Source organism: Saimiri boliviensis, chromosome 4, assembly GCF_048565385.1.
Source record: "Saimiri boliviensis isolate mSaiBol1 chromosome 4, mSaiBol1.pri, whole genome shotgun sequence".
In the NCBI taxonomy this organism is placed as follows: Eukaryota; Metazoa; Chordata; class Mammalia; order Primates; family Cebidae; genus Saimiri; species Saimiri boliviensis.
This window is the reverse complement of record NC_133452.1, coordinates 166,354,096-166,367,292: the sequence shown is the minus strand read 5'-3', so window position 1 is coordinate 166,367,292 and position 13,197 is coordinate 166,354,096. Positions and strand designations below refer to the sequence as shown.

Sequence of the window (13,197 nt, the reverse complement as noted above, 5' to 3'; positions counted from 1 at the left end):
GACCTTGTAGGGGGGCACCTTACTGCTTCGACTTATTCTTTGCCTTTGCCTTTTTTTCTCGACTTTTGCTAACCCAGTCATTGTCTTTAAAATTGGGTCCTATTTTCAGACATAAATCGGAGCAGAATCTATATTTTTGGATGAGTGAATGGATGAGTAAATGATGGGTAATATTAAAGACAACAGAATTAGGTATTGAAAGATAGATTGACCCTACAAATGACAGTTTTTACATTTTGAAGAAATAGCTGAAAGGGCGATTCCAGGGGAGCCGAAATAGCTCAGTTGGGAGAGCGTTAGACTGAAGATCTAAAGGTCCCTGGTTCAATCCCGGGTTTCGGCAGGTTTTTTTTTTTTTTTTTAATCAGTTCTGCCTTACACAACACTTGCATGCCAACCCTAGAAGGGTGTATAGATCTCCAATTTTTTTGCTGTTTTTTGAAAATCCGATAAAGGTAATGTGCATATATGTGTATCACTCTCTCCTTTGGTTGCATAGTCCACTGAGGTCTTCCATGAGGTGTTGACATTACGTAAATTATTTAAAGTCTTTAACTTAGGAAGTGTTTGTTTGTTTGTTTGTTTTGTTTTTTATGTGTTTTTGAGACGGAGGCTGGCTCTGACGCCCACGCTGGAGTGCAGTGGCGCGATCTGCGCTCACTGCAACCTCCGCCTTGTGGGTTCAAGTGATTCTCCTGCCTCAGCCTCCCCAGTAGCTGGGACAGTATTTTGAAGAATTGTCTCCCCCATTCGCACCGAGTGTCTTCTACTCACAGCAGCTGCAGACGCTCCATAATACTGTCTCAGAAAAATAAAGTTACCTCTTGAAAATTATTACAAAAAGGCCTTACGGGTAGTGAGTGTAGCTCAGCGGTAGAGCGCGTGCTTTGTGTGGGTGAGTCCCTGGGTTCGATCCCCTGCATTCCCGAGTGATTGTGCAAACTCTCAGTACCGAAGTCTAATTGTCAAGTAACATCGATTTCCACCTTATCTTTTTCTATCCTATTTCTGCACATATAGAAAGTAAAAACGTCACCCAATGGGTCGCCTGCACTTACATCCGATTTCTGTGCTGCAAGCCTCCCCATCACCTAAGGCGATTGCAACAGCAGAAGGAAGGTGAAAAAGAAATGGGGCGGGGGGAAGAATGGGATCTCAACGGGGTCTCTGGAACCCAAATAAAAGCGTACACATCAACAGGCGGTTCACATTCGCTCTCATTTTGTACTATGATTAAAGAGATGAAAAGACGAAGGAGGGAGAAAAGCGCCAGCGGGCATAGGTTTTTTGTTTATTTTGTTCTGTCTTGAGACGGATGTGCCGCCCAGGCTGGAGGGCAGCGGCGCAATCTCGGTCACCGCAACCCCCGCCTCGGGGATTCAGGCGATTTTCCCGCCTCAGCCTCCCCAGTAGCTGGGATTACAGGCGTGAGCCACCGCGCCCGGCATCTATATATATATATATATTTTTTAACGTTTTTGTTTTCTGGGCCAAAGAACAGAGCGAAAGCATCTGTCCACTGACTCCTCCACCTGCGCAGAGAGCGCAGCCACAGGTGCGATCAGGGACTGCGCGGCTCTCCAGCCGCTGGAGATGGAGGGGCAGGACGCGCACAACGACCGCAGACTGCCGGGGAACCAGAGGCCTTCGACGTGCAAGGGGCAGAAACCGACACGGAGTAACATGCCCTGCTGATATACCATACAACTGATTCGTTTTCCTGTGTTTCTTCAGCCATTCAATTTTCCTCGTTAAAATAAAACATTACCCGGAAACCTCATATGAAAAACTAGGAGAAGGTTTTCTGTCACAGTGGAAAGTAGACGCAAAGTAAAAGGTGAGTGGATCGCAGGTGGGCTGAGCACTTTCTCAGGTAAAAACAAAACAAAACAAACATTTTCTTTGCTTTTTCTCCGTCAATACCATCACATCTGCTTTGTACGACCAGAGAACTCCAGGAAATTCTATTCACTGATGGCACCTTTTAGGGGTTTCCAACGAAATTCTATTCACTGATGGCACCTTTTAGGGGTTTCCAACGAAATTCTATTCACTGATGGCACCTTTTAGGGGTTTCCAACGCTGTATGTTTCAAAACTGCTGTCCTCTGTGTGCATGCTTGCTGTTGAATCAAAGCATCTTTGAGAGGCAACAGAGTATGATGTCTGTCACCATCCACCCGTCTAACACTCTGTCAGGCTGGGATGTCCTTACTTCTTGATTCTTTTGTCCAGTGAAAATATCCATAACCAGCATCCAGGAGGGATATTGTCTGGTGAAACCAGCTTAGCTGAGGATTTCCTGTGCGCCCCCCACCCCCGGCCAATCACGTTTGTTTTAAGATGCATTTTCTGGAGGGAGGTAATGTAGACATGTCATGTATTTTCTTTTCATTTCTTCCTTTTCCCCGCTTCTAGCCACTCATTCTCTTCAGGCACTTTAAGGAAACAGTGTCATGTTAGCCACCATGGATGCTGCACAGGAGAGCAAGGGGTGAGGGATGAGGGTGTTACCATGGGAATGCCAATTTCCAGGCCCCGCCTCAGATCTGTGGAGTCAGATTGCTGGGGGTGGGGCCCAGCCACCTGTGTTTGAATAAGCCCTCAAGTGACTCTGATGCTCAAGTTGAGAGCACTGATCTACAGGTTACAGAAGGAGGTCCCAGGGCCAGGGGGGTTCTCTGACTATTCTCAATAAAAAGCTCAAACCACCCAGGAAAGCCAGGAAGATTTGTATTTGCCTTACATCAGGGGAGAGGGTTGTTTTATTATCTCTTTGAGACTTTTAGTGTTTTAGGTGACTGGAGCTCACACACAAGTGCCTTTGATTTTCCTGTAGAAGAACTCACAGGAGTTGTTTTGAGCCAGGAGACGCTTTCAAGCCAAAATGCCTGGAGCCCTCTCAAGCTATTTTGGCCTTTCCATTTGAAACCCAGGCTTGGAAGTTTCTAAGCCCTAAGGAAGACACTATAATCCTTCTCTCTCCACCCTCAGGGTTGGGACTCAAGAAAAGTCTGTGATCCAATATGAGTTCATTTTTGTATAATGCGTGTAACTTAGGTTGAGATTCTTTAAAATTTTTATTTTTATTTTTATTTTTTGAGACAGAGTCTTGCTCTGTTGCCTAGGCTGGAGTGCAGTGGCACCATCTTGGCTCACCGCAGACTGGATGTCCAGGTCCTTGGCAATATTCCCACCTCAGCCTCCCAAGTACCAGGGAACATAGGTGCATGCCACCATGCCCAGCTACCTTTCTTTTTTTGTAGAGATGAGGCTCTTGCTATGTTGATCAGGCTCATCTCAGACTCCTCGGTTCAGACAGTCCTTCCACCTCGCCCTCCCAAAGTGTTGGGATTACAGGAGTAAGCCACCATGTCCGGACTTCTTATTTATTTATTTACTTACTTTTGCTCCAGCATCATTTGCTGAAATGTTTATTTTTCCTTGGTGGAATTACTACTTATACAAGTTTGTTAAAAACCCATTGAGAATATTTGTGTGGGTTTATTTCTCCATCCTGCTCTATTAATCCATATGTCTCTTCTTGCCAGTACTACATGTTTTTTTTTTTTTTTTTTTTTTTTTGAGACGGAGTTTCACTCTTGTTACCCAGGCTGGAGTGCGATGGCACGATCTCGGCTCACTACAACCTCCGCCTCCTGGGTTCAGGCAATTCTCCTGCCTCAGCCTCCTAAGTAGCTGGGATTACAGGCACGCACCACCATGCCCAGCTAATTTTTTGTATTTTTAGTAGAGACAGGGTTTCATCATGTTGACCAGGATGGTCTCGATCACTTGACCTCGTGATCCACCCGCCTCAGCCTCCCAAAATGCTGGGATTACAGGCTTGAGCCACCATGCCCAGCACTACATGGTTTTAATTACAGTAGTAATAATACAATCATACACGAATACAACAATGTAATATAGTAGCCTTGAAATCAGATAGACCGTCTGTTCCTCCTAGATTTTAAATAAATGTTTTAACTATTCTAATTCCTTTGACTTTGCATATAAATTTTAAAATAATTTTGTTTATATCAATCAATGTCTTGCTTGGGTTTTGTTAAGAATTGCATTAAACCTACATATCAATTTGAGGAGAACCGATGTCTTTACCATGCTGAGTTTTGTGAAGTGTGAACAATGTAGTACATCTCTCCATTGGTGTGGGGTTACTTTGACTTCTTTCACCAGCGTTGTGTACATTGTATAATTTTCAGCATACAAGTCTTATTCAGGTTTTTTCAGATTTACATCTAAGTATCTCTATTTTCTCAGGGATTATATATGATATTGTGGTTTTAAAATTATTTTTACTTATAATAATTGCACATATTTATGGGATATAGAGATATATTTTTAAACATATGTACAATATGTAATGCTTAATCTGGGCAATTAGCAAATCCATTGCCTCAGATATTTGTCATTTCTTTGTATTGGGAATATTCAAAGTCCTCTCTTCTAGCTATTTGGAAATATATGGTATTACATTGAAAGGTATTATATTTTAAAATAGTTTGTTTGTGGCAATTAAATGTTCATTGCCATTATTTGGAAATATAATTTATTTTTGTAGACTTTTCTTTTATTCTATGACCTTGCTGACCTAAATTATTAGTTCCAAGAGGAACAGATTGCTTTTTTTGGCTTTTATCTTTATGTCTTTTATTTCCTTTTCTTGCCTCATTGCACTGGCTAGAACTTCTAGCACTAAGTTAAATAAGAGTAGTATGAGTGGACACCTCGGTATTCTTCACTGTCTTAGGGGAAAAACATTGTCTTCTACCATGAAGTACGGTGTTAGCTCTTCTTCTGTATTTTTCTGAGACTTTTTATCATAAATAGATATTGAAGTTTAATAAATGTCTTTTCTACTTTAATATGCTCACATGATTTTAGTTTTTAACCTATGAATATGGTAGATTACAGTGATTGTCCAAGTTTACCCAGTCCTACACCTCTGGAATAAACCCCACTTGATCATGGTGTATAATTCGTTTATCTATTGTTGAATTCTATTTGGTAATATTTTGTTAAGCATATTCACCTCTACTCATTTTTGTACTGTGTTTACCTGGTTTTGGCATCAGGATAACATTACCTTCATAAATGAATGGAAAGTTCTTCATCCTCTTTTGTTTTTTGAAGTAGATTGTGTAGAGTCGGTATTAATTCTTTAAGCATTTCTTAGAATTCTCCAGTGAGGTCCGGGTGTGGTGGCTCATGCCTGTAATCCCAGCACTTTGGGAGACCAAGGTGGGTGGATCACGAGGTCAAGAGTTCAAGGCTGGTTGCAGTAGCTCTTACCTGTAATTCCAGCACTTTGAGAGGCTGAGGCAGGTGAATCATGAGGTCAGAAGTTCAAGATCAGCCTGGCCGAGATGGTGAAACCCCATCTCTACTAAAAATACAAATATTAGTCGGGTGTGGTGGCAGGCCCCTGTAATCCCAGCTACTCGGGAGGCTGAGGCAGGAGAATGGCTTGAATCCAGGGGACAGAGGTTGCAGTGAGCTGAGATCGTGCCATTGCATTCCAGCCTGGGTGACAGAGTGAGACTCCGTCTCAGTAAAATAAAATAAAACAAAGCAAAATAAAATAAAATAGTTCAAGACCAGCCTTGCCAACGCAGTGAGACAAACACAGTGAAATGTTGTATTTTTAGTCTCTACAAAATGCAAACATTAGTGGGGCATGGTGTTGTGTGCCCGTAATCCTAGCTACTCTCGGGGCTGAGGCAGGAAAATCTCTTGAACCTGGGAGGTAGAGGTTGCAGTGAGTTGTGATCGCACCACTGCACTCCAGCCTGGTAGACAGAGGAAGACTGTGTCTGGTAGTGGGTGGGGAGAAGACAATTCTCCAGTGAAATTTTATTTCTGAACCTGAAGAGTCTGGATTTTGTTTGTTTGGTTTGTTTTGTTTTTATGTTACAAATTTAAATCCCTTAGTAGTTATAGGGTTATGGAAACATATATTTCGTATTGAGTGCGTTGTGGTAGTTTGTGACTTTCAAGGAATTAGTCCATCTTATCTAGTTTTCAAATTTGTGTGTAAAGTGTTGTTCATAGTATTCCTTTACCCTTTTGACGTCAGCAGAGTCTATAGTGATACCCTCTTTTTATTCCTGATATTGGTAATTTGTGTCATCACTCCTCTTAAAATTTCTCAGTCCTGCTAGAGGTCTTCTTTTATTGATCTTTTAAAGGAACTAGCTTTTGTTTATTTTTGTATTTTTTTTTTTGTTTGTGTTCAGTTTTATTGATTTTTGCTCATTTTTTATTTCCTTTCTTCTATTTGCTTTGGGTTATTTTGCTCTTTTCCCCACCTGAGTTCTTCAAGTAAGAGCACAGAGAGCTAATCTGAGAATCTTTCTTTTCTTTCTTTTTTTTTTTTTTTTGAGACAGAGTTTCGCTCTTGTTACCCAGGCTGGAGTGCAATGGCACGAACTCAGCTCACCGCAACCTCCGCCTCCTGGCTTCAGGCAATTCTCCTGCCTCAGCCTCCTGAGTAGCTGGGATTACAGGCACGCGCCACCATGCCCAGCTAATTTTTTGTATTTTTAGTAGAGACGGGGTTTCACCATGTTGGCCAGGATGGTCTCGATCTCTTGACCTTGTGATCCACCCGCCTCGGCATCCCAAAGTGCTGGGATTACAGGCTTGAGCCACCGCGCCCGGCTTTTGTATTGTTTTTTGTTTGTGTTCAGTTTTATTGATTTTTGCTCATTTTTTATTTCCTTTCTTCTATTTGCTTTGGGTTATTTTGCTCTTTTCCCCACCTGAGTTCTTCAAGTAAGAGCACAGAGAGCTAATCTGAGAATCTTTCTTTTCTTTTCTTTTTTTTTGAGACACAGTTTCGCTCTTGTTACCCAGGCTGGAGTGCAATGGCGCGAACTCAGCTCACCGCAACCTCCGCCTCCTGGGTTCAGGCAATTCTCCTGCCTCAGCCTCCTGAGTAGCTGGGATTACAGGCACGTGTCACCATGCCCAGCTAATTTTTTGTATTTTTAGTAGAGATGGGGTTTCACTATGTTGACCGGGATGGTCTCGATCTCTTGACCTCCTGATCCTCCCGCCTCGGCCTCCCAAAGTGCTGGGATTACAGGCTTGAGCCACCACGCCCGGTCGGGAATCTTTTCTAATGTATCCACTTAGTGCTGTAAATTTCCTTTTAGTTGTCTTGGAAATTTTGATATATTGCGTTTTCACTATTATTCAGGTGAATTTATTTTTTGATATCTACAAAGGCTTTCTCTTTGTCCTATGGACTATTTAGTGGTGTGTTGTTCATTTTCCAACTGTTTGGATTTTTTTCTGTTGTCTTTCTGTGACTGATTTTTAGTTTGATTTCATTGGGATCAGGGATCATATCATACCAGTCAATTCTTTTAAATTTGTTGAGGCTCAAGGTAAATTCTATCTTGATCTATGTTCTGTGTGAATTTGAAATAAACGTGTGCTCTGCTTGTCTTGTGTGGACTGTTCTATACATGGTGACTGAATTCTTTTGGCTCAAGATGATTTTGGTTTCTTCAGTGTCCTTGCTGATTTTCTGTTTAGTTGTTCTATTATTTTGGGAGAAGTGGTCTCCAATGTAATTTCGAATTTGTCAGTTTTTTTAGTTCCATTTTTTTTCTTTAAAAAAAAATTATTCCATTTATTTATTTATTTATTTATGAGACAGAGTCTCACTCTGTCACCCAGGATAGAGTACAGTGGCATGATCTTGGCTCACTGCAACCTCCACCTCCTGGGTTCAAGCAATTCTTGGGCCTCAGCCTCCCTAGTAGCTGGGACTACAGTCTGTGCCACCACGCCTATGTAATGTTTGTATTTTTAGTAGAGACGAGGTTTCACTATCTTGGCCAGCCTGGTCTTAAACTTCTGACTTTATGATCCACCTGCTTCAGCCTCTCAAAGTGCTGGGATTACAGGCACCATGTTGGCCAGGCTGGTTTCCACCTCCTGGCCTCAGGTGATCCGCCAGCCTCAGCCTCCCAAAGCACTGGTATTACAAGCATCCTTAGGGTGTGGGAGGCCCTGGATTCAATCCCCAAAGCCTCCACTCTTTTTTTTTTCCCTATGATCCACTGTAGGAAGTTCTCCATTATATTCCCCACCCATTCAAAGTGAATGTGTTGGCCTCCGAACTACTGTCTCATACAGGGAGGTAATTCATGTTGATTCACTTAAGGTTATTCGTTGCTTAGGATTATCCATCTCTCCTCTCTAAATAGTTCCAGCAATCACCAATGTGGATCATGCTCTGTAGAAGCATGCTCTGTAGAAGCATTCCTTGCCATTGAGCCGATTTCCAGTTTACATGAAATCATCAGAAACCATGGAATTCTGTCACCTAAGTCTGATTTTAAATCAGAAGGTTAAGGCTCAAGTTCTTTTGCTTCTTACTTTGTTCTAACTGCTTCCTCACCCAGGTCGCAAAAGCCCTACAAGCTTTCACAAAAAGATTCCACTGCCAGTGGTTGATGATTGCTGGCGATGCGCTGGTGGTCACATTTTCCGCTAGAGACTCACAAACTCTGAAATTCAGTCCAAACTATTTAACTACAAACATAACAACAAATAACAAACATAATGACAAATGAGGAAAAGATCTCAATCACCTCAGCTGAAATTTGGTAGGGAGAAAATTACTTCTCTGGGTCTTTTAAGGAAGTTTCTGGTCTGAAATTGCAAGCTCTCTGAACTCCAGAGTCCAAGATCCATCTAGAGAAAAGCTTATTTATTTCTTTGTTTGTTTATATAAATAAAAATAATGAACTTTTATTCTTCCAATCCCAGAGGATCATTTTCTACCTCACTGAACTTACTCTCTAGGAGTAACTTCCTTCTTAGCTACTGAACAACCCATATCTCCGTATTAGAACTCTGCACAATTTCTAATTCGGATATCACAGTCCTAAGCAGAAATTCACAGGGGGATATTTGGGAAGCATCTTAATCCTATTTCGCTAAAAGAAAATGTCCTTTTATTTTCAGCTCTATTTCATTCAAACAAAGGTTTAAAAATTAAGTTACTAAACACCTAGAAGGTAGAAAAGCAGCCTCTTCGTCCATCTGCAGAAGCCAAGCAGCCCAGTGGGCTTCGGCATGCATCCGCTCTTTCACTCACTTGCTAAACGCTGTGACCTTCCACCATCTACCAGGTGGTCACAGGCCTTCCCTAAAGTCAATTTGAGGTTAACCCACTTGACTTGAGAGGGATTCATTCACCTGTGCCATCTTTGCAGCTGTAATGTGAGAAACAAACTCACCCACCCAAACCTGAATGGACTCTGAGACCCGGAGAACAGCAAAGTGAGACTTTTTTTTTTTTTTTTTTTGAGGCGGGGTCTCGCTCTGTCTGGAGTGCAGTGGCGCGATATCGGCTCACTGCAACCTCTGCCTCCTGGGTTCAAGTAATTCTCCTGCCTCAGTCTCCCGAGCAGCTGGGACTACAGGCGCGCACCACCATGCCCAGCTAATTTTTTGTATTTTTACTAGAGACGGGGTTTTACCATGTTGGCCAGCATGGTCTTGATCTCCTGACCTTGTGATCCACCCCACCCGCCTCGGCCTCCAAAGTGCTGGGATTACAGGCGTGAGGCCCCGCGCCCTGCCAAACCTGAGAATTTTAATGACGGTCTTGCAAGGTGAAGATGAGGTGTCTGATGGGCAGACACCTCATCTGCCCAGCACGGTTTCAACAAGCAGTTCATCCCCTGGTGCGCAGGTGCCTCCCCGGGTTCCTTAGAGGCTGAGTGCTGTGGGGTCACAATCTTCCCGGATGTCACTTGTTGATTGTTAGGCAAGGGCTTTAGGCTTTGTTTTTCAGGGGTGGCTTGCTGCATTTTATTGCAGCCCGCAATGCATCGCAATCCTGGTTAGCTCAGCGGCTCTTTAAGTATTTGACTTACGACCTAAGTAGCCGGGCAGGCTAAGAACGGACAACGTGAGCTATTTTGCAGACTGGTAAAGTTTTATCTTAGACTGAACTTTTTTGGTTAGAGTGAGGGCAGCTAAGGGTCTGGGGAAGCGGGAGGAAAGGGGAGGCCGACGAGCAGGCATTGGCTATCGACTCAGGGGCCTAGTAGATCCTGTTTCTTCTGCAGTTTGCAGACCTAAGCCGATTAGAGGCACTTTGTGTTAGAAATGGACCACTGTATACACTATTTCCAGCAGTAATAGGGCTAAGGAGACCCTGGCTGCACTCGTAGTTAACACCGATTGCGCCGCGACCCCGCCTTTCCGCAGCCGCCCTCCGGCTGTGCAGAGGCCTTTTGAGCCGAGGGCTGGACGGGAGTAAAAGAGCTCGTGGCAAACGCCAGGAGGAGTTTGTTCAAGGTGACGCTGGCTTTCAGTCGGCTTCATTCTAGGTGAAATATGCGGAGCAATGTGGGTGACCCCCCACATAGGCATCAAGGAAGGTGGGCTAAGCAGAATCCTGGCACAGAGCCTGAAGAATATCTGTTTATAGTGTTACTACTCAGTTACTTCCTTTTATATAATCCTTTATATGTAATCATGTATTAGTTTATAGAATTAGGGCTTGAAGAATATCTGTTTATAGTGTTACTACTCAGTTATTTCGCTTTATATAATCCTCTATATATAATATATTAGTTCATAGAATGAGTGCCCAAAGAGTATCTTACTACTCAGTTATTTCTCTCTCTATATGTGTAACTGTTTCTTAGTTCATCATCAGAGGAATGCCTAGAGCAGACACGGTACAGAGAATGAATTAAAGAATAAGCAGCTTATAGTCGGAGGAATGTCTGGAGCAGACACAATGCAGAGCACTATTTAAGGGAAAAACAATTATACCAGGACAAGAATCCCTGGCCCAGGCGGCAGTGTTCAGTATCATAAAGACCCACTGTATGGCAGCCTTGGGGCAAGAGCCACTCCTCCTGGTAAAGGAGTTGTAGGACTTTGCTCCAGTTCTTGCAGAAGGCTGCCCTCAGACCGGCAATCCCTCAAGCGTCTCGTGTCTCAAATCCCTGTGGATAATCGCACCGTGGTGACTGTGAACTTTATCAGCTCTTGATACTATGTTGGCTCAAAGGCATCCTCCTGTAGAACTCATTGGGAGCCGCCAGCAGGTGGCGGTAGGCCCTGACAGTTCTGTCACAGCTGTGGGACTTAAGCATCCTATAGATCTTAGCAGTAGCATGCCCACAGATAGAGGTATTGCACACTGCACACTCTTCACTGCGCACGGCCCACCTCCATGCCTCGGTGACCTAATGGGGTGGACCCACTTACTGCACACGGCCCACTTCCTTGCCTCGATGGCCTAATGGGTGTGGACCCCTTGCTGCACACTGTCCATCTCCTAACCTAGGTGACCTAATCGGAGTGGACCCCTTGCTGCGCCGTGTCCACCTCCTAGCCTAGGTGGCCTAATGGGGGTGGAACCTTGTTTTATTGCTCACGACCCTATCACTATCCTTAAAGATGACTTCACTCACTACCCTGCCCCCTAACCTATACACAATAAATACAGACACTTCCGGACATTCGGGGCCTCGCCTGTCTCAGCTTATAGGTGGTGTGGCCCCCCTGAGCCCAGCTGCGTTTTTCTTGTACTTCCGTGTCCTGTGTCTTTATTTCTCGGATCCTGCGCCTCAGCACAGCATAAGGGACACTCCACGATCCTTTGGGGCCCTCAGCCCTACAGAGCAAACAAACGGGAACTTTCAATCTCATCGTTTGCATTTCAAGCAAAAGCTAATACAGTTAGACGTTTCCACGGTCGCGCTCAGTCTCGAAGCTGCCGGCAGATTCGCGGCTAACTCTCCACGCGGGCACCCGGGAAATCGGGAAATCCCTGCGGCTCCCTCAGAAGCTCCAATATCAGCGGTTCCTGAGCCGCAAACAAAAACGCAACATCACGTGCATCCCCAAAGAGCCCAGCCGGTGTGTGGAGCCAGCCTGCGCCAAACGAACCAGGCCCCTTCCCGGCCGAGCTACCTCCCCAGGGACAAAAAGGGGCCTCTCTTCCCTCCCGTCCAGCCAAGTCCCAATCACCTTGAGGAGGCTTTTCCTGCACTCGACCCGTCTCCTTTTGTGTTTTTCTTCCTCCACTTCCCCGCACCCGCCTCTCCCCTCTCCCCGCAGCTGGCGCTCCGCTCCTCCCATTTACTCTTTTTTTTTCTTTTTCTTTTTTCTTTTTGGAAACGGCATCTCGCCCTGTCGCCCAGGCTGGAGTGCAGTGGCGCGGTCTCGATTCACGGCAACCTCTGCCTCCCGGGTTCAAGCGATTTTCCTGCTTCCGCTTCTGGAGTAGCTGGGGTTACAGGTGCGCGCCACCACACCTGGCTGATGTCTGTATTTTTAGTAGAGACCGTGTTTCACCGCGTGATCCGTCTGCTTCGGCCTCCAGAGTGCTGGGATTACAGGCGTGAGCCGCCGCGCCCGGCCCCTCTGTCTTCTGAATGAACTTTTCACAGGATTGCAGCGCGCTCCTAGATCCATTTACGCACATTTTAAACACTGTTGAGATTTGTATGCAGCTGCTATTTTAATTTCCACATCACTTTCTTTTCTCTCTCTCTCTCCTCTCCGTAGGCTCAGCTTTAAGCATTTCTGCAGCGGAGGCTGAGGATGCGCCCAGCGGTGGGACAGGTGCGGCGGGATAAACCCAGAGTAGAGGATGCTGCTTCCTGTCTGGGAAGGCTCAGACCGTACAAGGAAAGGAAAAAGTCTGTAAGAGAATCTAGAACCGTTTTTGAGGAAACCATAGAAAAACACATCCTAATTCACCCTCCCACCATATTTTGGCTAAAAGCAGAAAGCTCGACTCTCTCAGAATAGGGGACTGAGTTTGAAATCTGTTAGGACATAGGAAGAGTTTTATTAAAATTCAGTCTGCAGGACTCCTAGGCCTAAGCAATTTCCCCATTCCACAGAGAGTTGTTTCTGAAATTCTGCAGACCTCTGAATTTGTTTCTATAATGTCTAAGCAGAGAAGTCCAATGTCTTGGCCCTTTTGACTTAATATGAGAATCTCCAGGTTGGGGTAGGAGGATCAATGGAGCTGGGGAGGCAGAGTTGCAGCGAGCCGAGATTGCACCACTGCACTCCAGCCTGGGCAAGAGAGCAGGACCCTGTCTTCAAAAACAAACAGACAACCAGTTGTTGTGCACCAGTGGGCAGACCACAATTTTTAAAACTGTAAGGAAGAGATAAA

At 44.6% G+C, this 13,197-nt stretch overlaps 1 non-coding gene across 1 annotated transcript; it reads left to right on the top strand.

The window, feature by feature from the left end:
- Nucleotides 1-270: 270 nt before the first annotated feature.
- TRNAF-GAA (transfer RNA phenylalanine (anticodon GAA)) lies at nucleotides 271-343 on the top strand. Its single transcript has one exon. It is a non-coding gene; the product is annotated as a tRNA-Phe (tRNA).
- Nucleotides 344-13,197: the final 12,854 nt, after the last annotated feature.